Raw genomic sequence first — 26,307 nt, forward strand, 5'->3', positions numbered from 1 at the left:
ATGAACCCTCTTTTGCCTGGTCACAGAAGCCTGGAGGGAGCAATTAAAAGAAACAAGTCAAAAGCTAACAGCTCAACTTCTCCCAAATCCTTTCTTTCCCTGGAATGCCTCCTGCTATCTGACCTTGAATGACTAGCCTTCCCATCTAATCAGCTGATGCTCATCTCTAATGCCCTTTTTTCCTGGTGCCCACAGATCATTCCCAATGATGTGGGCTGGGAATTATATGCTTCTGACCTGTGGGCACCACTGCTCCCTCCAGCACTATTGCTGACTGGATCCTTCCCTGCCTTGTCCGCTCACTGTCTGTAAGCTGTCAGCCCTTCCCCTCACTGCAGAGCAGGCACATGTGGAAATGGAGCTCTCACACACCTGCAGGGGCCAGAGCCTCTGGGCTGAATGGTTTACAACTCCCCCAATCTGCCTCAGATGCTGCTCTCTGCCTCATTCCTCATCTTCCTGCCATCTGTCTCCTTGTCCTGTTTTTCCACTTAAGCTCCTACAAAGACCTCTTGTTTTGACCTCTGCTTTCTTACCTGGATCACAGTTAGGATTCTCCCTCTGACCACAGTGTGCTCAGCAGACCTGGGTTAAACAACCTGGGCCTTCCAGCCTGGAGCCACTGGTTTCCCTCTCCAGGGGTAATTGGGTTGTACACGCCATCCCATACCCTCGCTTCCTCTACGTTTCCTACAATTCCCGTAGCTACAGTGCTTGTCACGCCCTCACAACTCCACATTGACTTTTTATGCCCGATGGAACCATTATTTTAGCAGGCACCAGATTGGCTGCTTCACCTTATTTCTCATGAGGTGATCATAATATATGCCATTTGTTGTACACTTTCTATGCATCAACTCCTGGTGAAAAACTCTTTATGAAATCTTGTTTACTTATCTTAGAAGTTCTTTGAGTAATGTGTTAGTATATCAGTTTGTTAGGATTGTCATAACAAAATACCTCATGCTGGGTGGCCTGAATAACAGAAATTTATTTCTAAGAGTTCTGGAGGCTGGAAGTCCAAGATCAAGGCTCCAGCAAGGTAGGTTTCATTCTGAGTCCTAGTCTCTCAGCTTGTAGGCAGCGGCCATCTCTCTGATTCCTCACATGGGTGGGAGGAAAGGGAGCAAGAAGATGGGAGAGAAAGAGAGGGAGAGAGAGGCAGAGCCAGAGAACCACACACATATACAGAGAGACCCAGAGAGAGACAAAGGGGGACGTAGGAGGAGAGGATGCTGCTAGCTCAGCTCAGTGTCTCTTCTTACATGGACACTTATCCTATTGGAGCAGGGCCCCACCCTTGTGGCTTCATTTAACCTTGTTATTTCCTTACTCTAAATATAATCACATGGGAAACTTGAAATTCTACATATAAATTGCGGACAAACACATGCATTCGGTCCATAGCAGTCACTTAGCTGATTTTAGGGGTGAAAAAAAAATGGATGCTTAGAGACACTAAGTAATTTCTACAAAGTTATACTACCAGTTCATGGCAGAGTTAGGATTTGAACTCAACTAGACTGACACCTGAGCTGATCTGAGTGCTATCCTATACTATCTTTCCATTACTATGCCCTTACTTCGACATCTTTATTACTTGGCAGCACCTATATTTGCTCTGGAGTCAGACAGTCCTGAATTCAAATCTTCACTATGCAACTCTGGGCTGTATAATCTTGGGTGAATCATTTCTCTCCTTCTCCAGGATGTAGCCTGGAAAATTTAAGGGTAAATACAGCTTTTCCTTTGCATTTAAATCTCATCTCTTCTAGACATTGTCTGCCTTGTAAGATTAATAATAATGATAACTACCACTACTACTGTAAGCTGCTGCTGTTGATTCTCTATTAACATTATTCCTACTCCTTCTCTGTCTCCTTGAACCACTAAAATGTATTTAGTCCTTGCTGTATGCCAGTGAAATAGGTATTGGTAACAGAGTGATAGGAAAGCTAAACAAACTGTTGAAGATCATCAACTAGAGAGTGACCTAGGGTTGAATACACATCTGTCTATTTCTAAAGCCTGCTCTTTTTCCCTGATATGTTTTATTTTGGAGGGGGGGCTGAAAAAATTGCCTCCATCCCACTCTTCTCTACAATTGACTTCCCAGTAGCACACTATCGGCACAGTAACAAAGGCAATCTGAAATGTATTTAAGAATTGAAGGGAAATTTGAGTTATATTATTGTAAAAAATCCAAAGGCCTGTAATGATTTAGCTTTGGGTGATAAGACCCTTGTGTAGGCAAGACTTGCTTTATGATGTTATGGTGTATGAGGTCAGAACCAAAAGAGATCAGAGGAGCAGCCTGTGTTCTCATTTGATAGTGGTGGTACATCATCACCCTCACTCCTGATGGCTCTATGTGAGCTTTATGTTGTGGGATGAGAAGGTGGGATTCTATTTCAGGTAGATCACAGCCACTACTGGAAATCTCTCAGAGTACAGGGAAATAATGACCACTGTCAGCATCCTGGAAATACTGAAAGTCATCTAAAATGAAGCATGAATAGGGAGGCTATTTGTGCCTCTTTCACTCTTTCTTCCAGTCCTCTCTGCAAAGACCTGGGTGTGCTGCATTACTGCAGAGGACTGAGCTTGGGTGATCACATATGTTTCTGGAATTCCCTGCTTCCTCTGAAAGAGGTGGAATTTTCCTAAATAATTCTCATGAAGAGAGCAACAGCAAGAAGGAGTTCTGTTTTGTTGTCCATGCCCCAGTCTCACTGATTTTGCATTATTTCCTATTTATGACTGGGGAACTAATGTCTCCCTTTGAAGGTGGTCTTTTGATTTGGGGAAATGTGATTTTCAATTTTATGAGGGTTGGAGAGGCTGTGAAGCTGGAAAAGGGGCACATCTTTTTATTGGAATTGCCTGTTATACATCTTTAGTTTATACCTTTCCCTTTCTCCTGAGGGGAATGTTTCTTCAGCTGAGAATCAATGCATCCATCATGAACCAGTACTACATCTAGGAATGTTTGAAGATAGCCATTTAATGCACTGAAGTGGAGAAAAAAATTGAGATATATGGGTTTTGCATTCTTAACTTTTGCATTCTTCATGGGCTAAGCGCTGGAATACAGTTGTTATTAAATAAACATTTGTTAAATAAACATGTGGAATGCCTTCAAGAAATGCCTTCTTCTTGGAAAGTCTCCAGAATCTCCTTGTATTCTTCAGTAAGTTCTTGCAGACAGGATCTTGGTTTCATAGTTTGCCAGTAGACATAAAAGCCAACGGAAGCTATTCAAGACAGCCTTGATGAGACTGTGATCCAAGCAGACTTCCTCTGGGGCTTGGGTGACAAAATGCAGCATAATGTTGATGAGGACATGCAGTCTGGCACCTGGCAGACTAGAGGCTTTGGGCGCCTCCAGCTGCAGCCCCTTGGCATGGGCCCTGATGTTCTCAAGATGGGCAGGGATAGGAAAAGCTTCTCTTGGGGACTTTGTGGACAATAGAGAGGAACATCACTGTGGACACTGAGGCCAGCAGGCTGGCGGGGGATGTGTGAGGCGTCCTAGCAGAGATTCTCAGGAATAAGAAGGTCATGCAGGTAGATATCAAAGTGGAAGATACTTGGCATATAAAATATGCCATGCCAGGGGATACTTAATGGCTTAGTTTTCAATCAAGAAATGTTTGCGCTAAGAGTCTTGTGCCTTGAACCATCCCAGCCCTTGTACTGTCAGAGTTCACAGAGTGCTGTTGACCTCACTCTGTATTCTGAAGTCTGAGTGCAACACTCAGCAACTGAGCTGCTCCTCTCATGTTCATTCCAGATTATTTCATTGAAAGACTCTCTTTAGTCTCCCTTCTTAGCTATTTCCTTTTGAAGAATCACCCAGCACTTTTCAGTGATGTCTTCTGTGCTTGCCTGCTTTACCTTTTCTTCCTTTTGCCTTAGTTTTCCTACTCAAGCTACATTTCCATCCCAGTGTCAGGCATATTTCAACCTGTAAAAACAAGGAAGGAGGGGAGGGAGGAGAAGCTGATGGGAGGCTTGGCCACCACTTCACCTTCTGACAAAAGGGCAAGTCACAACCTTTCTAGGCTTCCTTCCATGTGCTAATCTGTACCCCGGGGATCAGAGGGGTGAATTACTGCACTGAGGTTTAGGGAGGAAATGCCAATAAAAAGCCAGTAAAACCCTTTTAAGACCTGAAGGGCTGTGTCCAGGCCCAGCTATCCACTCGCCTGTATGTTGTGCAAACCACGAACACAGGATGGGCAGGGCCTGAGCACCAGGGGAGGTAGGAGGGGCTCCCCTGGGGGTTGGGGAAGGTAGCGGTTTGGAACTAAGTTACTGGGATGTCCTGACAGGCAAGACAAAGGCGAAAGTTCAAGCATTAGTTCCAGAAATAGCTAAATCAAGCACATGTGCAGAGTCAAGAAGGAGAAAGAGTGTGGGCTTTAAATTCAGCAAGAGCAAGGTTTAAGCTGTGGTTCAAACACTAGCTTTGGGCAAGTAACCATCTCTGAGTCTCAGTTTCCTTGTGGGTGAAGTGGGGATAAAACTGAGCCCATCTTAATGGGTTACTGTGAGGCTTAAAAGTGCCAAAACATCCAAAACAATGAACACACCCCCGAGAATCAATTACTTTTTACTCTATTGGCCTTGTTCATTGTTCTCCTTTTTGGGGTTCACTCAGAGAAACTGGGAGAAAGAATCAAAATAAAGGATCAAAAATCAAAGAAATTGAAGGACTTCCCTAGTGGTCCAGTGATTAAGGATTTGCCTTCTAAAGCAGGGGATGTAGGTTCGATTCCTGGTTGGGGAACTAAGGTCCCACAAGCTATAGGGAGACTAAGCCTGTGCACTGCAACTGATAATCCTATATGCCACGACTAGAGAGAAGCCCATTTGCTGCAATGAAAAATCTACGTGCTGCAACTAAGACCCAATGCAGCTAAAAATTAATAAGTAAATAAACACTAAAAAAATTAAATCTTGGCAGGTCAGGAAGATCCCCTGGAGGAGGGCATTCCAGTATTCCAGGCAAGAATACTGGAGGATCCCACTCCAGTATTCTTGCCTGGAGAATTTCATGGACAGAGAAGCCTGGCAGGCTACAGTCCATGGGGTTGCAAAGAATCGGACACAGCCGAGTGACTGGCACTGCACTTCCCTTTAATAGGCAAACTACTGTATTTGAGTGAGTGGAGAAGTGATGGGAAAAACCATCACCCCTGACCTTAAAAACTCTCTCAGTCTAGAGTTCTGGTACTAACAGAAGGCATGGAAGGATGCTGTGATACCTTACTGTCACTATCCACGTGGTGAAGTCTGGTCTCCTTTTAAAGCAAAGGAGACTAGGATTTAGAAACACAGGATGATGGAGTTGGAAGCAGCATGACAGTCTTCTATTTTTAATCTGTTTTATTGAAGTATAGTTGATTTACAGCACTACTAATTTCTGCTATATAGCAAAGTGACTCAATTATGCACATATATATATATATACTTTCTTTTTCATATTCTTTTCCATCATGGTTTATCATAGGATTTTTTTAAGTTTCAATCATTTATTAATTAGAATAAAAATAGAAAAAAGCAATTTAAGAATTTGAAAATCTTTTTGATGTAGCTAGAAAAAAATTGTAAATACAGATAAGAAAAATAATTAAAATGCACACACCAAATGCTGCATACAGAAATTGTAAACAGTTGGTAAATATCATTGCAGATTATTTTTCTTTTTTTATCATTGAAGGTTTTTTTAAATTTTTTAATTTATTCATTTTAATTGGAGGCTAATTACTTTACAATATTGTAGTGGTTTTTGCCATACATTGACATGAACCAGCCATGGGTGTACATGGATATTGAATATAGTTCTCTGTGCTATGCAGTAGGACCCTGTTGCTTATCCATCCTGTATGTATAATAGCCTGCATCTGCTAACCCAAACTCCCAGTCCATTCCTCCCCCACCTTCTTCCCCTTGGCAATTACAAATCTGTTCCCCATGGACACGACAGTCTTACAGATGGAAGATCACTGAGTCCTAGGCAGGAGGAGCGACCTATCCCGAGTCACCTCCCTGGAGCTGTGCTGTGGAGCCAGGACATGAACACAGGTCTCCTGGCCCTCAATTTACCCCGTGGTTCCTCTGTGACTTGGAGGTTGAACGTGTGATACACATTAAAGTGTGGGGTCATAAGCATTTCTGCTACCCTTGATCTCTTGTAGCTGTGACACAATTGAAATTTGGAAAAGTCATAACCAGGCTGGTTGAATAAGGACATGGGAGTCCCTAGAAGTTGTTGTTGCTAAGTCGTGTCCGACTCTTGCGACCCCATGAACTGTATCCCACCAGGCTCCCCTGACTATGGGATTTTCCAGGCAAGAATACTGGAGTGGGTTGCCATTTCCTTCTCCAGGGGATCTTCCCGACCCAGGGGTCTAATCTGCATCTCCTGCATTGCAGGCAAATTCTTTACAGCTGTACCATCAGGGAAGCTCCTCCTAGAATTTGACGTGAATCCAGTTCCCACATGAAGTGTACTGATCTTTCCTCCATGGCTGAGATGAGTAGGGCTGGCCCAACTCGCTGACCATGGCTCATGGGAGAGTGTATCCATGAGGAAGTTGGAGCAGGTCCATGTACCCCTCCAGATCTAATCTTGCACCTGCTCATTCGGCCTTCAGAGCTGACCTGTGTGTGCTCTTTGTCCTCTCTTCCGGTTTGGTTTGATCACTGGTGTGTTTTGGCAAGTGATCAGAGAGAAGGAGGAGGCTAGGATCAGGGTATGTGTTCCTCTGGCTTCCTCTCTGGTGGGTCAGTAGCAGCTGGCGTCACCCTCTGAGGGCTCCTGGCAGGCAGTTCTCACTGGACACCCACCTCCTCTTGGTTCTCACTACACAGCAGTCTCCTCTGGGAGCGGCTTCATCCCTGGGCCTCCAGGGCATGGGAGAGTAGAAGTTTCCCCTCTCAGGCAAGCCCAGGAATACTACACCACCCCTTGGGTGTGAAAGTCCCTCAGCCATGTTTGATTCTTCAAAATCCCGTGGACTGTAGACGCCAGGCCCCCCTGTCCATGGAATTCTCCGGGGAAGAATCCTGGAGTGGGTAGCCATTCCCTCCTTCGGGGGGATCTTCCTAACGAAGGAACTGAATCTGGGTCTCTTGACTTGCAGGCAGATTCTTTACCATCTGAGCCACCAGGGAAACCCTGAGTGTTTCCTAAAACTCTGTCCACAGTTTCATGAGTGCTCCTTTTATTAAAGTCTCCTCCAATTACCCACTATCTTTTAATTTTTTTCTCCAGGACTAACCACTTGGACAATATAAGGCCACTTCAGTTTCACAGAAAATAATCACACTACTTTAAAACTGAGCTCAAGAGAGACAGTTAAAGGGGAAAGAATATGTTTATCTCAGGAAAGAGAAAGCAATTAATCTGAAAAGTAAAATAAAAACTCTCTCTCTTTTTAACAGAAGAGAAAACATCTTCTTCCCTGAGAAATGATTTACTTCTACACCTAGCATCCATTAAATATTTTCACGGAATTTTATGGGCACTCACAGGTGAGTCAGACTGGCATTCAGTTCTCAGAGAACCTTCAGGCTGGTAGGGAAAAGGAAAGAGCCAAGGGAAAATGATGAAGTTGCAAGGCTGAAATAATTGGAGCTGAAGGGTTGCAAGGGCTGGATTCCCATATGGTGGGTGGGGTGTTGGGGGGTGGAGAGACAGGGGACAGGGAGAGGTGGGGGCCCTGCAAGCTGAGTGAGCTCTTTACATTGTCCACAGCACAGAGGACACTAGAGAGGGCATGTTTTAAAAGAATGACCCTTTGAACTGCAACCCTCCGTCACCTCACGGCAGAGTGACTCCTGGTAGTTTCTTGGACCACCCAAGGGCCCAGCATGCATTATTCTGAAGATGCTCCATCTGAACAGGTTCGCTTCCCTGGACACAGTTGATTGAAATCATGCTGAGCCATTTAGAACCTCATTTCTGGAAGACAAAACTTGATCCCAGGGATATTTTGACTTTTTTCGGCTTATGGGGACTTGGGAGTGCGGGCAGTGGTCTGTAGAAACATGGAGGAATGAAGTAGATGCATACAAAGAAGGAAGAGATAAGGAATGGAGACAGTTAGCTAACTCTGCGGCCTGGATCCAGAACCTTCTGTAAGTTTGACCAATTTCTGCTTTTGTGTGCTGAGAGCCATTTCCCTTTTTCACTGAAGCTAGTTTGAGTTTCTTTTGTTATTTTAAGACCAAAGAATCTTAATTAAAACATTCATGAGAGGGAGCAGTAAAATTTAAGGTTGGAAAGTATGTTTGGAGCAGATAGGAATGAATGTATAAATGAATTACACCTGGGAGGAAAGAAATAGTTGAATTTGTACCAAAGGGGATTTAGGTTTTATAAAAATGCCTGTTTATCATAAAGGCTTTTAGCCCTTGAAATGAGTTATCAACAAATGTAAAAGAAAGTCCTCCAAGCAGGATACTAGACTCAGGACAGAGCTCCCTCCATGACGGTGTAAAAATAGCCATGCCCGGAGCAAGGGTGAACATTAAGGAGGGAGGAAGCTTGGTTGAAAACTAAGATCTCTCAAGGTTACATTCTGGATTTATCATATGGTGTGGAAACAGAACAGAGATTCTGAAGTTAGATAGGCATGGGTTTGAATGCTAATTTTAGTTTTAGTTTCTCCAACTTCAAAATGGGGTTTAAAATACAGTTCTTACAGCTATTAAATAGCATGACATACCAAAAGCAATTATCACAAGATTGTGCAGGTAACTAGACTTTGAAAAAATGTTAGTACTTGTCTTTTTTTTTTTTTCTTTTTTTTTTCAGTAACATTCAAAAGCTGGAATAAAGCAATTGCTTCTTTAAGAAAACATCTCACTCTTGTGAATCCCTGTGCTTCTTTTTTTTCTTCTAGTTATTTGTTGACACCCATCTAACATTTGTTTTATCTAAAAGTTAAATACATCCCTGTAATGGAATTTATCAAGGTGGACCTTTGGAAAACATAGTATCATCCATGTCCTGAGGTTGTGAAATCTTACTTTGTTTCATGGTAACATTTCACGGGTAAGTGAGACATTATTTAAGCAGGTGGATTTTTAGCCCTTTGTTAGATGCCTGTGAAAAGTATCTTCCTGGGACTGAGCTTCCTTGTATTTTGTTATTCAGAATAAAGGGTGGTGGGACTTTTTCACTTATATGCAATTCCTGGGAATGGAATCCCTTCTCTTCTTATACCTTTGAAACAAAGAAACAGCTTCACTGTACTGACTGTCAATCTGAAGAGTCCCAGGAAGGATGAGGGTTCTCAGTGGGTTTGTAACTGGGCACACAATTTATGGGGTTGGCAGTCTGAGGGTTCTAGCAGACTGATAAGAAGAGGGTGGCTGTGGTATTGAATACACGGAAAAAGCCAAAGGGAGGAAGTATTTGAGGAATGAGTGTCCAGGAGAAGACAATGTCAGGCCCCATGGGAGTTGGCAATATAACTGAGATAAACTGTAGCATTTCCAAATTTTATCTCATGTCACTAGAATTTAGAACTAGGAAAAGGGGCCCCTGGGAGGTTGAGTGTTTTACCCAAAGTTGGGGCTTTCCAGGTGGCTCAGTGATAAAGAATCCTCCTACCAGTGCAGGAGACCCAGGAGAAAAGTGAAAGTGAAAGTGAAAGTCGCTCAGTCATGTCCGACTCTTTGCGACCCCGTGGAATATATAGTCCATGGAATTCTCCAGGCCAGAATACTGGAGTGGGTAGCCGTTCCCTTCCCCAGCGGGTCTTCCCAACCCAAGAATCGAACCAGGATCTCCTGCATTGCAGGGGGATTCTTTACCAGCTGAGCTACAAGGGAAGCCCAAGAGACACAGGAGATACAGGTTCAATTCCTGGGTTAGGAAGATCCCCTGGAGATGGAAGTGGCAACCCACTCCAAAATTCTTGCCTGGAAAATTTCATGGACATAGTGAACTACAGTCCAAGGGGTCACAAAAGTCGGACAAGACTAAGCAACTGAGTGAGCATGCATGCATGCACACACGCCTAGCTGTTTCATGTAAGGTCCCAAGCTGGAAACTGGGTTTTCTATATTCCTGTTCAGATTACCATCCTCTGTACCCAAGGATATTTGGGGATTTGAAGGTATTGTAAAAAATAAACACGTTGTATCCAGGCAGAGCCATGTTTTCTTTCTCCTTTGATTAGTCTAGGCTGTTTTCTGGGCTTGGCTTTCAGGATTATTCTGGTTTCAGTGTCTTACCTTGTATGTATTCTTAGGCATTACCATTGGTAGAATTTCTTAGCAAAGCATGGCATTAAATCACTTCCCCCAGTTCTGTTCCTGGTCAAAATGCCTGGAAGCTGCAGGGATTGCAAATTCCTGGTGCGGCCAAGAGACCCGGATGTGACCATCTTGAAAGTATTGCATTCACTGAGCACCAGCAGAACCATATGCCTCAGTGACTCTGCTCTCTGTAAAGATGCAGGGACATCTGGATGGCCAGCAGCTTACCCTGAGGCTCTAACAGATTCCAGGCACCCTCGGTTCTCTAAGCTGCCTTCTCCAAGGCCATATAATTAGCTCCTTTAGCTCTGCTGAAGTCTTCAGTTTTCCCACAGGAACAAAGAAGGGAGAAAACACTTGTATATGTTCTAGAAGGAAAGACGTGCTGTAGTATGACATCTGACTTCATAGGACTGAGCCTCTATCACGGGCTAGCATGTCGGGGTTAAACATTTGGATGGACACAAGTTCTACTCTAAGGAGATTACAGTGGCTCTCATAGCCAGAATGAGAAATGATATACAAGAAGGAAAAAATGCTGTGGGAGGTGTGGCGCGACACAGATGTAGAAATCTCATCAGCCTGGGGGAATTCCAAGTGATTTCATAAAGAACGAAAGCTGTGGTACATATACACAATGGAGTATTACTCAGCCATTAAAAAGAATACATTTGAATCAGTTCTAATGAGGTGGATGAAACTGGAGCCTATTATACAGAGTGAAGTAAGCCAGAAAGAAAAACACCAATACAGTATACTAACGCATATATATGGAATTTAGAAAGATGGTAACAATAACCCTGTATACAAGACAGCAAAAGAGACACTGATGTATAGAACAGTCTTTTGGACTCTGTGGGAGAGGGAGAGGGTGGGATGATTTGGGAGAACGGCATTGAAATATGTATAATATCATATATGAAATGAGTCGCCAGTCTAGGTTTGATGCACGATACTGGATGCTTGGGGCTGGTGCACTGGGATGACCCAGAGGGATGGTATGGGGAGGGAGGAGGGAGGAGGGTTCAGGATGGGGAACACGTGTATACCTGTGGCAGATTCATTTCGATATTTGGCAAAACCAATACAATATTGTAAAGTTAAATAAAATTAAATTAAAAAAAAAAAAGAAGAACAGCACACTGAGATGGCCACGGAAGGATGGATAGGATGTTACAGGCTCAACGACCAGAAATGTGGAAGAAGGATGCTGCAGATGAAAGATCGAGAGCAAGGATCAGAAGCAGCAAAACTTGGTTTGTAGTCAAGAAACACTGAAGAGTGTTGTTCAGTCACTAAGTCGAGTCTGACTCTTTGCGACCCCAGGGGCAGCAGCACACAAGGCTTTCTTGTCCTTCACTGTCTCAGTTTGCTCAAACTCAAGTCCATTAAGTCGGTGATGCCACCCAACCATTTCATCCTCTGCCACCCCTTCTTCTTTTGCCTTCAATCTTTCCCAGCATCAGGGTCTTTTCCAATGAGTTGGCCTTTCACACCAAGTGGCCAAAGTATTGGAGCTTCAGCTTCAGCATCATTCCTTCCAATGAATATTCAGGGTTGATTTCTTTTAAGATGGACTTGTTTGATCTTCTTGTAGTACAAGGGGCCCTCAAGAGTCTTCTTCAGCACTGTAATTCAAATGTATCAATTCTTCAGCACTCAGCCTTCCTTATGGTCCAACTCTCACATCCATATATAATTACTGGAAAAACTGTAGCCTTGACTATATGGACCTTTGTTGGCAAAGTGATGTCTCTCCTTTTTAATACGCTGTCTAGATTTGTCATACCTTTCCTTCCAAGGAGTAAGCATCTTTTAATTTCATGGCTGCAGCCACCATCTGTAGTGATTTTGGAGCCCAAGAAAATAAAATAAAATCTGTCACTGTTTCCACGTTTTCCCCAGTGTAGCTGGACCAAAATTTGAGTAACTCTGGGAAGGGAATGAGAGAAGTGAAGAGCTGGTGAGGATCACACTGGGCCAGCTGCACTTTGAAGGCCTTTGTTGAGAGCAGCTCTTGAGGGAGATGATCCAAACATCTGCAGTGAGCTTGAGAATAAGGATGACAATGCATTTGCTCCGGTGCCTGGAAGGGCAGCCGTAAGAGTGACCTGAGCTGACACAGGTAAGGAGGCCACTTGTTCACACGTGGAGTGCTGGAGCCTGGGTCCAGATACCAGCCCCTGGGGAAACACTGAAGGATCTGTGGCCATTTTGGAATGTTCTAGCTGGCCTAATTCTGGAAGAGAATATTTTTGCTTATTCTTTTCTCCTCCTTTTTCGTTTACTTAGAAGGCACAGTAAACATGGTACAAGATGTATTCTCAAGGGAACAAAACTCACCGCCGTTAAAATCAAATAGTACACCACTCCCGAAGCTGCATTCTGTACAGCTTGAACTTTGCAAGGCCTTTTCTCAATGAAAACCCCTAATTGAATTTTGAGTATCCTGTTTTGAATTTATCCGAAGAAGCAGAAGAATGCAAGAACAAAGTTACCTACAGGATAGAATGCACTTTGTTAAATTGTTTTTACCAATGTGCTTTAATTCTATGTATTTATGTTGATACTAAAAAGGTACCAAATTTTTTTGGAGGGGGCAGTAACCTGAGAGCTCTCTAATCCCTAAAATGAAGTAGGTAAACAATGTTGTCTTTGAAAAGGGCTTAATTTAGACTTTAGGAAAGTTGAGAATGTTGATGACCAAAGAAAAGCCAGGCAAAATAATCAAGTCAGTCCAGATGTAAAATATGCAAACCCAAGGGAAGGATTATTTACACTTTTGCAAAGAGATGACCCAGATGAGCTGGGTCAGAGCTGCGCCTGGTGCTCTGTCACTTCAGAGAATGTAAGTCCTCTGTGAGTTTCAACGTGTGTCACATGCCCCTCCTTCTTCTAGATTTTTCCGGCACACAGTAGGTACTCAAGAGATATTTTGTTGAAGGGGTGAGTTCATTCCTGATGCATCAGAATCTTCAGGTGGATTCATAGGGAAAATAAGTGGATATGGGAAAAGGGCTTCCCAGGTGGCTCAGTGGTAAAGAATCTGCCTGCCAGTGCAGGAGACTTGGGAAGTGCGGGTTCGATCCCTGGGTGGGGAAGATCTCCTGGAGAAGAAAATGGCACTCCACGCAAGTATTCTTGCCTGGAAAATTCCATGGACAGAGGAGCCTGGCCAGCTACAGTCCAGGGGGTTGCAAAGAGTTGGACACAACTGAGCACGCACACACTTGGGAATCAGAGAATTTGTACAAGTGAGTTTTAAGGGACAGGCTGAAATGTCAGCACTTGTAAGTGTAAGCAGCTGTTGGGAGTGCAGCCAGCTCGTGTTCCCAGGGGAGGGGGAAGGCCTCTCTCTCACCCTCAGCACTTAGCACTGGGTTCAGGAATCATTGTCTGCCTGCAGCCCTAGGGCTTCTCCTGACTCTGAAACCCCCACTGAACTCCAGGGCCAAGGTGTTTTGAGGAGACCCAGGACTGAAGCATCCAGTTCATTTCAGTCAATATTCCTCCATTACAAAGGGCAATTGTCTGCAGGTTTCTGTACTTTTGCTATATTTTTTCTGTGGACAGCAGCCCACTGACCCCTGGAAACCTCGATGCCTCGTGTCGAGTTTTAGAGTATGCATACCACAAACACTCACGGTATTTTACTTAATCCACATTACAATCCTCTTTTCTTCATTTTGCGGATGATGAATTGGAGAGGTTTGACTTGACCAAGGACACACAGCTAGGCATACTGATACGTCAACCCAAACCCATGCCCATCGAGTCTGTGATGCCATCCAACCATCTCATCCTCTGCCATCCCCTTCTCCTCCTGCCCTCAATCTTTCCCAGCATCAGGGTGTTTTCATATGAGTCAGCTCTTTGTATCCAAAGAGCTGACTCATATGAAAAGTGGCCAAAGTATTAGAGTTTTAGCTTCAACATCAGTCCTTCCAATGAACACCCAGGACTGATCTCCTTTAGGATAGACTGGTTGGATCTCCTTGCAGTCCAAGGCACTCTCAAGAGTCTTCTCCAACAACACAGTTCAAAAGCATCAATTCTTCAGTGCTCAGCCTTCTTTATAGTCCAACTCTCACATTCATACATGACCACTGGAAAAACCATAGCCTTGACTAGATGGACATTTGCTGGCAAAGTAATGTCTCTGCTTTTTAACATGCTGTCTAGGTTGGTCATAACTTTCCTCCCAAGGAGTAAGCATCTTTTAATTTCATGGCTGCAATCACCATCTGCAGTGACTTTGGAGCCCAGAAAAATAAAGTCAGCCACTGTTTCTACTGTTTCCTCATCTATTTCCCATGAAGTGATGGGACTGGATGCCATGATCTTAGTTTTCTGAATGTTGAGTTTTAAGCCAACTTTTTCACTCTCCACTTTCACTTTCATCAAGAGGCTTTTTAGTTCCTCTTCACTTTCTGCCGTAAGGGTGGTGTCATCTGCATATCTGAGGATATTGATATTTCTCCTGGCAATCTTGATTCCAACTTGTGCTTCTTCCAGCCCAGCATTTCTCATGATGTACTCTGCATATAAGTTAAATAAGCAGGGTGACAATATACAGCCTTGATGTACTCCTTTTCCTATTTGGAACCAGTCTGTTGTTCTATGTCCAGTTCTAACTGTTGCTTCCTGACCTGCATACAGGTTTCTCAAGAGGCAGGTCAGGTGGTCTGGTATTCCCACCTCTTTCAGAGTTTTCCACAGTTTTTTGTGATCCACACAGTCAAAGGTTTAGAGTAGTCAATGAAACAGAAGTAGATGTTTTTCTGGAACTCTCTTGCTCTTTTGATGACCCAACAGATGTTGGCAATTTGATCTCTGGTTCTTCTGTCTTTTGTAAATCCAGCTTGAACATCTGGAAGTTCACAGTTCAGGTACTGTTGAAGCCCCGCTTGGAGAATTTTGATCAATTCTTTGCTAGTGTGTGAGATGAGTGCAATTGTGTGGTAGTTTGAATATTCTTTGGCATTGCCTTTCGTTGGGATTGTAATTAAAACAAATATTTTCCAGTTCTGTGGCCACTGCTGAGTTTTCCAAATTTGCTGGCATACTGAGTGCAGCACTTTAATGGGATCATCTTTTAGGATTTGAAATAATTCAGCTGAAATTCTATCACCTCCACTCTCTTTGTTCATAATGATGCTTTCTAAGGCCCACTTGACTTCACACTCCAAGATGTCTGGCTCTAGGTGTGATCACAATGGTGATCACACCATTGTGGTTATCTGGTTCATTAAGACCTTTTTTGTACAGTTCTTCTGTGTATTCTTGTTGCCTCTTCTTAATATCTTCTGCTTCTGTTAGGTCCATACTGCTTCTGTCTTTTATTTTGCCCATTTTTGCATGAAATATTCCCTTGGTATCTTTAATGTTCTTGAAGAGATCTCTAGTCTTTCCCATTCTATAGTTTTCCTCTATTTTTTTGTATTGTTCACTTAGGAAGCCTTTCTTATCTCTCCTTGCTATTCTTTGGAACTCTGCATTCAAATGGGTTTATCTTTCCTTTTCTCTCTTGCCTTTTGTTTCTCTTCTTTACTCAGCTGTTTGTAAGGCCTCCTCAGACAACCATTTTGCCTTTATGCATTTGTTTTTCTTGGGGTTGGTTTTGATCACATCCTACTGCACAATGTTAGGAACCTCCATCCATAGTTCTTCAGACACTGTATCAGATCTAATCCCTTGAGTCTATTTGTCACTTGCTTGTATAATTTCAAGGGATTTAGCTGAATGGCCTAGTAGTTTTCCTTACTTTCTTCAATTTAAGTTTTAATTTTGTAATAAGGAGTTCATAATCTGAACCCCAGTCAGCTCCCGGTATTGTTTTTACTGACTGTAAAGAGCTTCTCCAACTTCAGCTACAATGAATATAATAAATCTGATCTCTGTATTCACTGTCTGTGAATGTCTATGTGTAGAGTCATCTCTTGCATTGTTGGAAGAGGGTGGTTGCTATGACCCTAACTCTGTTAGCCTTTGCCCTGCTTCATTTTGTACTCCAAGGCCAAACTTGCCTGTTACTCCAGGTATCTCTTGACTTCCTACTTTTGCATTCCGGTTCCCTATGATGAAAAGGACATCTTTTTTTGGTGTTAGTTCTAGAAGGTCTTGTAGATCTTCATAGAACCATTAAAGTTCAGCTTCTTCTACATTAGTAGTTGGGGCATAGACTTGGATTAGTGTGATATTGAGTGGTTTGCCTTGGAAACGTACAGAGATCATTCTGTCATTTTTGAGATCGCACCCAAGTGTTGCATTTCAAACTCTTTTGTTGACTATGAGGGCTACTCCATTTCTTCTAAGGGATTCTTGACTACAGCAGTAGGTATAATGGTCATCTGAATTAATTTCACCCATTCTAGTCCACTTTAGTTCACTGATTCCTGAAATGTCAATGGATTTGATAGGGAGAACCAATCATCTAGGGGATTCCCAGGTGGCACTAGTGGTAAAGACTCCCCCTGCCATTGCAGGTAAGAGACAAGAGCTTGATCCCTGGGTCTGGAAGATCCCCTGGAGGAGAAGGTCCCACTCCAGTCTTCTTGCTTGGAGAATCCCATGGACAGAGGAGCCTGGTGGGCTTTGGTCCATAGGTTCACAAAGAGTCCAACATGACTGAAGTGACTTAGCAGGCACACACACATCAAAGATCTAAATGAAAGCCTCCAGTCGGTTTCTTTCCAGCAGTAGGACTACATCTTCCTGAGCCCCATTCCTTTCTTTGTCTTGAAAAAGATGGTCCTAACCTTAGGGGAAACTTGGACTAAAACCACCCACCCTGGCCACGCACCACAGTAACCATTTGCATGAGCTATTTTATGACAGGAGGTTCTGGTAAGGAACACAGAACAAGCCATCGCCAAGCAGAATTTGGGAAAGGTCAAAAGGAGACGCCACATGTCCTACCAAGCTCCCAGAATCCTCCTCCTTGCTGGCATCCATCTTGACTAAGCAAGGCATGCACCACCAGGAAGGACCCTGGGGAACTAATCCCATCACTGTAATACCTGAGACTGTGAGCCACATGGCAGAGCAGTTCTCCTGGGTTCCCCTTATCCTCCTGCTCTCCTCTCAGGCACCCCTACCCTTAAAGTCTCTTGCTTTGTCAGCATGGGTGTCTCCTGGACCATTCGTTTCCGAGTGTTAGACAAGAGGCAACTCCTGGACCTAGGAAAGGGCCCCCACTTCCTGCAATACTAACACACCTCCTTGAGAGGTGTTTTGAGGGTTCTCTGCAATGGGGCATATGAAAGCTCTGTCTGTGAATTTTAATCACTGTTCCAATGTTCCTCCTCTTTGTTAGAACGAATCTCATTATTTCCAAGTCGAGTCTCTCAATTTACACTTTCCCACTTCAGCCTGAGGTCTCTTTTTTCTGCCCTCCCAGATCGGAAGAAAAGTTAGAGATATCAGCATACTTCCGGTCTGCTTCTCCCTACCTTCCTCTTGCCCTTATGTAGTGGGGTGCTATTTCACTGGGTGGCATTTAGCACCGTCCTTTTCAAGCTGGACAAATACACTTTCATCTGCTTTAGCTTGAGTAGGAAGGGTGATGGTGGGGAATGTCTGTTTTTAAAGGTTCATTTTGGGGAGGTGGAAAGAACGCTGGAGAGAGTTGGGGCAGGGCTGGGCAGGTTTGATTTCCTACTGCCCAACCATCCTTAGTTAAAACGTTGGTGTGCATCACAAGAAGTGCGTCGTAGGAGTGAATGCTTGTGGGACCTGGTGGCAGAGAGAACGGCTGGTGTGGACTAATGATGGAAAAGCCAGAAGTAGGGCCACAGAAGTTTGCTGTTCTCACTGCTGTTTCCAGGCAGTCTATTGTCAGACTGTTCTGGAAGCTGTAACCCTGAGGCTGGGCTCCTGGGCTGCCCCAGCAAAACTCACTGGTGTTTTTCATTCCTTTGTTTTACAGTCAAATGCATCAGTTATTTGAAAAAGCAACCCCAGAGAAATGACAAACCAAACAGATCTGGGAGGCTTGGCATACGCATTCTTTCCTCTAGAAGCTCCAAAGCACGAATACACTGTTTACATTGAAATCTGGCCGTATTCCATGAGGAGAGTCAAAGTAAATGGGTTATGCTGGACACTCCCTCTTCCACAATGACGTCCCCACCCCCAACCTCGAGGTAGGGCACTAGCAATTTCACAGGAGAAGCAATTCCAGAAGAAGACTGTGAACAATCTCTTTCAATGTTCTACCTCCTGGCGGGGGCCCACCACACTTTCCCCACATTCTCTCTCCTGAATCAGTCTCTATCTAACTCAAACTCATGTTCATAATCTACATATTTGATTTTACATATTTAGTATGTATATCCTGCCAATTTCCAAAAAGTTTCAAGGGGCTCTGAAACATTTCAAAATAAAGAAAATAATCGCCAATGAAAAAAAAAAGAGACTTCATAAAATGAGTAAGGGGGTAGATGTTCCAAAGCACCTGAGGTGACTTAATTCTTGCAGTTTCTCAGTAAACTAAGCCCCGCCTTTGCGGTTAGACTAGAAAGGAGCACACGTTGCTTACCTAGTTCTCATTGCCCAGTTGAAATTTAAAAAAATTGATGTGCAAAATTATTAGTGGAACTAAACTATTTTCTAAAGCTATAGCTTAAAAATACGCTGTGCCTGTGCATGCTTAGTCGTGTCGGACTCTTTGGTGACTCCATGGACTATAGCCCACCCAGGCTCCTCTGTCCATGGAATTCTCCAGGCAAGAATATTGGAGTGGGTTGCCATTCCCTTCTCTAGGATCTTCCCGACCCCAGGGATAGAACCTGTGTTTCCATTTCCTACGTCTCCTGTATTGGCAGGCTGATTCTTTACCACTGAGCCACCTGGGAAGTTAAAACACGATTCAAATACAATTATTCTTTTCAACAACCTCAAGAGAATTGTATGCAGGACAATTACTGCCAGCAATGTCTCAGCCCTGGAGCCATGCTGACCTTTCATTCAGCATATGTCTTAGCGTATGCTGTTCCCTTTGCCTGGAAGAGTCTTCCTAGAAGTCCACGCACCATTTTGTTAACCCCATTCATCCTTTCCGTTTCCATCAGGGAAGCCTTCCTCTCTCCACCCGGCCAAGCCAGGCCCCCTGGTTCTAGGGTTTCAGAGCACCCTGTACCTTAGATCAGCTGCTGTAGTTCATTTCCTCCCTGGCTAGTGTCATCAAGGAGTGTCTGTCTTCCTCACTAGACACAAGTACCTTGAGGGCAGGAACCGTATGTGCTTTCTGTATTCCTGTCTCCCTAGCATCTGGCATCATGCCTGACTTATGGTAATAATAATAACAACAACGATAATAACTAACATTATGGAAAGCCAGGAACTCTTACAAGTACTTATATCTAATAAATAGCCCTTTGGAGTGGGGGCTGCTATTAATATTATCCACCTTTAACAGAGACGGAACAGAGGTGGAACTCTGGAGTTAAATAAATTGCTCAAGGTCAGAGAGCTAGTATGTTAAGAAGCTAGAAGGTAAACTTAGACAGTCTGGTTCTTTTTCTTTTTTTTTATTAAGGTATAGTTGATTTACAGTGTTGTGCTAATTTCTGCTGTACAGCAAAGTGGTTCAGTTATGCACACACATATATATATTCTTTTTTAATATTCTTTTCCATTATGCTTTATCCCAGGAGATGGGATATAATTCCCTGTGCTATACAGCAGGACCTTGTTGCTCATCCATTCAAAACGCATTAGTTTGTATTTACCAACCCCAAACTCCCAATCCATCCCTCTCCCACCCCTCCCTCTCGCCTTGGTAACCTCAAGTGTGTTCTCTGTGGCTATGGGATGGACAGATGGAGGTCTGACTCTTGTTAGGCAACAACTATCTGCTAAATGAATGAATGGATAAATTCTAAATGTTAATATGACCCAAGAATCTTGCCTTCTGATCTTCTAACTTAAGATACAAATAGGACCTAAATATTCAGAATGAACCCCATGTGTGACTATTAAACAATTTCTCTGAGCTCTCAGAGTTGTGACTTATTGGAGGGTTAGGCCAGGGAAGAATCTCAGGCAATTAAAATGACTGAATTGTCTAAAAACCGATCATGGTGTCTGGGGGAAGGTGGGCTATTTGCTTGGCATAAAAGTCACATATCTAAAGTCTACACAGGTGTATTGGAGCTAAGCTGCCATTTTGCTTTGAAATTTTAAGAGTTGGGCTTATATTCTTTTCCAGAGAGATAGAAGGTGGAGGTGAACAAGTGTTTGCTGAATTGACAGCAAATAAACTTCAGCATCTGGAGCCAGCAGAGAGGATCACAGCTAGTGCCAATATTTGCCTCCCAAAAGGACTCTTATTACGCTCTCCCACATGCAATTGGGAAACGACCCTGCTGTTTTACACAATACAACTAAGAAACATGCCTTTTCATACTGTTCATGGGGTTCTCAAGGCAAGAATATGGAAGTGGTTTGCCATTCTCTTCTCCAGTGAAGCAAAACTGGAATCAAGATTTTCAGGAGAAATATCAATAACCTCAAATATGCAGATGACTCCCTTATGGCAGAAAGCAAAGAGGAACTAAAGAGCCTCTTGATGAAAGTGAAAGGAGAGTGGAAAAGCTGGTTTTAAGCTCAACATTAGAAAGACTAAGATCATGGCAGCCAGTCCCATCACTTCATGGCAAATAGATGGGAAAACAATGGAAAGAGTGACAGACTTCATTTTCTTGGGCTCCAAAATCACTGCAGATGGTGACTGCAGCCATGAAATTAAAAGACGCTTGCTCCTTGGAAGAAAAGCTATGACAGACCTAGACAGCATATTAAAAAGCAGAGACATTACTTTGCCAACTAAAGTCAGTCTAGTCAAAGCTATGGTTTTTCCAGTAGTCATGAATGGATGTGAGACTTGGACTATAAAGAAAGCTGAGCACCGAAGAAATGATGCTTTTGAACTGTGGTGTTGGAGAAGACTCTTGAGAGTCCCTTGGACTGCAAGGAGATCAAACCAGTGCATCCTAAAGGAGATCAGCCCCAAATATTCATTGGATGGACTGATGCTGAAGCTCCAATACTTTGGCCACCTGATGCAAAAAAACTGACTCATTGGAAAAGACCCTGATGCTGGGACAGATTGAAGGCGGGAGGAGAAGGGGATGACAGAGGATGAGATGGTTGGATGGCATCACCGACTCGATGGACATGGGTTTGAGCAAGCTCCAGGTGATAGTGATGGAGCCTGGTATGCACAGGAGCACACCTCCAGCCTGGTGTGCTGCGGTCCATGGAGTTGCAAAGAGTTGGACATGACTGAGTGATTGAACTAATCTGAACTGAAAAAACATGACTTTAGTATGAAAAATTGTTAAGCTGGGTACTACCTAATGTTATTTTCTCTCTATCTGAATCCAGTAAAGCCTATGAATACCTGATCTGAAATAGAGCCATATCCTAACAAGCCAGTCAGCATCTGATACCTGAAAAATGTCTGCATGAGATGCTGAATGGCTTGCCTTTAGGATAAGGTTTTTTGACTATGCAGTTTGGTGGGGGGGCTAGGAAAGATGATTTCTTTCCATGTATTTAATGCAGAGTTGCTCTTTCTGTAGTAGCAATCTGCTAACAGGTCCACTTGTTTCTAGCAAGCACACAATAATTATATAGGTTTTGTAGTCTGAAATCTGTTTATTCAGTTTGAGTCATCTCATTCAAATATTTATGGAGAGGTTAGAGGGTGGAAACTTGGAGCTAGCTCCAGAGATGAATTTGAAGTAATAGGTACCCTTCTGCTGTCAAGGCACTTATAATTAGTAGGCCTAACACTGATACACTTGCTGGACATTTACTGAGTACCAAATATGTGCCACAAAATACAGAGGCAAAGGAGAGGCAGTGTGGTCTAATGGAGAGAGTCTAGATGATAGAGTCTTACATCTTGACTATGGAGTCTTACATGGCTGCTAATCAGCCATATTGGAACACTCAGAGCATCAGTTTTCTCATCTGTAAAGGAGGATCTTGTGCTTGCTTTGTAGGGTTGTTTTACAGAATAGAAATAACCATTGCTTTCTAGCACATAGACAGTACCTGTTCCATTTTTTTGGTCTTAATGCATAATTCTTATCCTTGAAAAGCCACATCTTAATAGAGAATGGGCTTGTATAAACAAATCATTACAACATAACATGATATTGATTTTGAAATTGCATGAAAAATCACATTGAACAAAGGAGCAGAAGCATAGAGAAAAGCAAGGAAGTGACTCTCTGCCTAGGGAATCAGGGAAGACTCTCCAAAGGAGCCTTTGTTGGAGGCGAGTCTGGAAGGATGAGTAAGCTTCTGATTCATGGAGAAGGGAGAAGCTTTTCTTAAGCACTGAGATATGAAGGAAAGTAAGAAGGTCAGTGCATTGGGAGTGTAGGATGTCTGCAGTGGAGGTGGGAGGGCACGCAGTGGGAGAGGAAGCTGGAGAGCTAGGTCACCCCTCTGCAAGCTGGCTGCACACAGAGAATTCTTGAGCAAATTTCATTCTATTCCAGAATGTTCTATGTTTTTTTAAAAACTGAAATATAGTTGATTTACAATATGTTAATTTCAGGTGGACAGCAAAGTGATTCAGTTATACATACATATACAAAAATACATAAGTATAAATGTATATATTCTTTTCAGCTTATTTTCCATTGTAGATTATTATAGGATATTGAATATAGTTTCCTGTGCCATACAGTAAATACTTATTGTTTATCTATTTTACATATATAGTGTATATCTATTAATCTCAGTGGACATGATTTTGAGCAAACTCCGGGAGGTAGTGCAAGACAGGGATGGGGTCGCAAAGAGCTGGGCACAACTTAAAGAATGAACAACGACAGCAACCGTTCCATTCCAGAATGTTCTATTTTCAGATTCCATGATTTCCTCCAGTAAAAATATTTTCTTTTGCTTCTCTGAGCAGTACCACTTTAGCCGTTCTTTGAATACAAAGTTCTGCATGTTCTTAGAATGACAGTAGCTTAATGTTTTTGAGAATGCCCTGTTAGCTGCTTAGACAGTTTGATCTAACTCTCTGTCACGTCTGTGTGTTTTTCTTACCTTTCCAGGCCTGCTTTGTCTCGGTTCCTGTCACTTCTGTGGGGGTGCGGACACCTCTCAAGGGGCTCCTCTGTGCTGAGAGGGAAGACAGGTGTGGACAGATGGACATCTGCTTTACATGGTGGCAGGGAAAACGTGCGGGCTGTGCATTTTCTTTTCTGTTTGGGGCCCAGTCCTGGCCTTCTCCCAGGACTTCCTTGTTGAAGAACTTTTTTGAGTTGCTTCCCTTGGTACTTTTTATTACATTTTTCAATGATCAACTCTAAGGACATTTGAAAAAAAAATTAATTTGATTCAGATCCCGAGGGGAGAAACAATGACTAAGGTCTTGAATCTTTTTTTTTTTTTCTTTTTTCATTTCCATATTACATTACACATCAAACTATGGTAAAGGCTAGTAGTTCTGAGGCAGGGGTGTTTGTCAGAGTGACTGGGGGAGTTTTAAACAAAATACCTTTCTGGGCCTCATTCCCCTCCGCCTCCAGCCAGGCCATCCGTTCAGAGGGTCATGGGGAGAGCGGCCTGGGGACCAGTGTCAGCACAAATACTCCCTTTGCAGGCTACTGAGATGTGCAGCCTTAGGTGAGAGGGGCTCCCCGGTGGTGCTAGTGGTAAAGAATTCGCCTGCTGATGAGAGAGATGCAGGTTCGATCTCTTGGTTGGGAAGATCTCCTGGAGGAGGAAATGGCAACTCACTCAAATATTCTTGCCTGGAAAAGCCCATGGACAGAGGAGCCTGGTGGGCTACAGTCCATGGGGTCGCAAAGAGTCAGACATGACTGAAGCAGCTGAACAAATGGTACCTGGACTTGGTTGTTGGGTAGACACTTTTCTTTTGTTCATTTAAGTAGTGAGTGCCTACTGTGCACCAGGCACTAGGTGGTGATTGTGGATCTTATAGTGAACACATCAGGTGAGGTCTCTGCTCATGGAGTTTACCATCTAGCTGGGTAGACAACCTGATTGCAAACATGAATGCCCCCAAACTGAGTGAATGCGCTCATCTTTATTTGCAAACTTATCAGTTTCAATTGATCATACAGCTTTATGGTCGTCTTTGCTTCTGACTTCCTCCCCAGACCTACGTCCAAATCTGTCTCCTGCAGACTTTCTGCCTCCTTCCCCTGCTCATCAAGGCCACAGCCTCAGGTTCACTTCTTACCCAGAAAACTTCATTGACTTTCCAGTTGGCCCCCACCTCCAGTTCTACAATCCTCCAATCCATCATGCACCAATTTTTCTAAAATGCAGCTTGGTTTTGCCCCTGCCCTCTCTGCAGCTGCTGGTGGGCCACCTATCCAGCAATGCCCTACTTCTTGGAGGGACGCGATGTCTCCCTATCTGGGAAATTTCTCCCATGTGGTTGACTCTGCCCCACCCATTTCTTCTACACCCCTTGCTCCCCATCCCAGGGATTTGTTCCAGAATGGACAAGCCAGGGCCAGACAGAAATGTCATGTCTAGGGGTTGGGAGGGCAATGGGCTCACTCTTGCTCTGCAATCTGTGTTGTCTCTTTTCCTCTTCATGGAGAGAGTCTCTCCAAAGATGAAGGTAACCTGCTGAAGGCAGCAGAGCTGAAGATAAAGCCAAGACAGAGCCTCAGGACAAAGTTTGGGTTTCTAAATTTAGTAGCACATGAAGCAAGCTTTACCTAATGACTCTACCAATTATGAGAGTCAATAGATTTCCTATGTTAGAATGCCAGTGCTGCTGCTTACTGGCCATGTGACCTTGAACAAACTTTCTATCATCAGTTTCCTCATCTATAAAATGGGCATAATAACAATAATACTTACCTCACAGGATTTTAAAGAGGTTTGAATGAGTGAATGCATACAGAGAACTTAGCACACAGCCTGGGACAAAGTTAAGTGCTCAGTAACTGTAAAGTATTACTGTTGTTGTTATTGTTATTACTTAACTGAGTTTGGTCTTGAGTTTCTGTAACTTGCCATTGAAAGAGTTCTCTGGAATAACCAACTCCAAAATCTGTAACCTGTTGACATGGCCGGTTTTCCACCTCTCACTTGTCGCTTCACACTCCCATGTCCTTGTCATGTTAATCTTCCAGAGCTCTGAATATTCCTGCTGCTTCAAGCCTTGCTTCTATGTATACAAGGTTCTTTGTGTCCAGAATGCTCTTCTCCATTCCTCTGGCAAAGTCAGATAAGATGATTTTAAGGAGCAGAAAGAAGCAGCTGAGACATGGAGTATTCCTGCCGTATCAGTAAACAAGGATGTCACAGTCATCACAATTCCAGCCCCTCCAGGGCACTCAGGAAGGAGAAAAATACCTGCAATCACACAGCCATGAGGCTGCAGCCACTCCCTATGGTGAGGAATTCAGGTGAGCACTGAGGAACTCAGGACTCAGCACAGGAAAAGTGTAGGATACTAGGGGATATCAGAGAGTTGATATTAGATAGCTGGCTCATTCCAGATAGCTGAGATGCATACGAAAGGAATGATTTCAGTAAGCTCAGACTCTTGCATCTTCCCATGCAAAGAGAAGCGCTAAATCTATTTACTTGAGATAACCTGGTGAAAATTCACAAAAAATACTTCTGATGTTCAGACTACCTGCCCTTTGTTGCAAACTTCTCTATAACCCGATTCCTGCCCCTGACTCCTCAGAGCAGTTCTGTCAGGGTTACCAGGGTTTCATGAGATGCTGTCTCCCAGGCTTGAAATTCTAAAAATTCCCACCAAATAAAACAGAACTCTCAACCTCTAGGTTGTGACGATTTCTTAAGTCAACACAGCTAATTCAGGACACTCAGGGATTCTGGGTCTGACTATGCCATTCACTATTGGTGATCTCTTGGAATGTTTCAATAATTTGAATCCCTACATTTGAAAATGATGCACTCCTCCTTGATTTTCAAGTGTATTTTTCTGTGAAATGAGTTCTACAGATTCACTGACAATCAAGTACTCCTCACTTAGCTCAAATT

This window comes from Bos mutus, chromosome 15 (assembly GCF_027580195.1).
Source record: "Bos mutus isolate GX-2022 chromosome 15, NWIPB_WYAK_1.1, whole genome shotgun sequence".
Lineage (NCBI taxonomy): Eukaryota > Metazoa > Chordata > Mammalia > Artiodactyla > Bovidae > Bos > Bos mutus.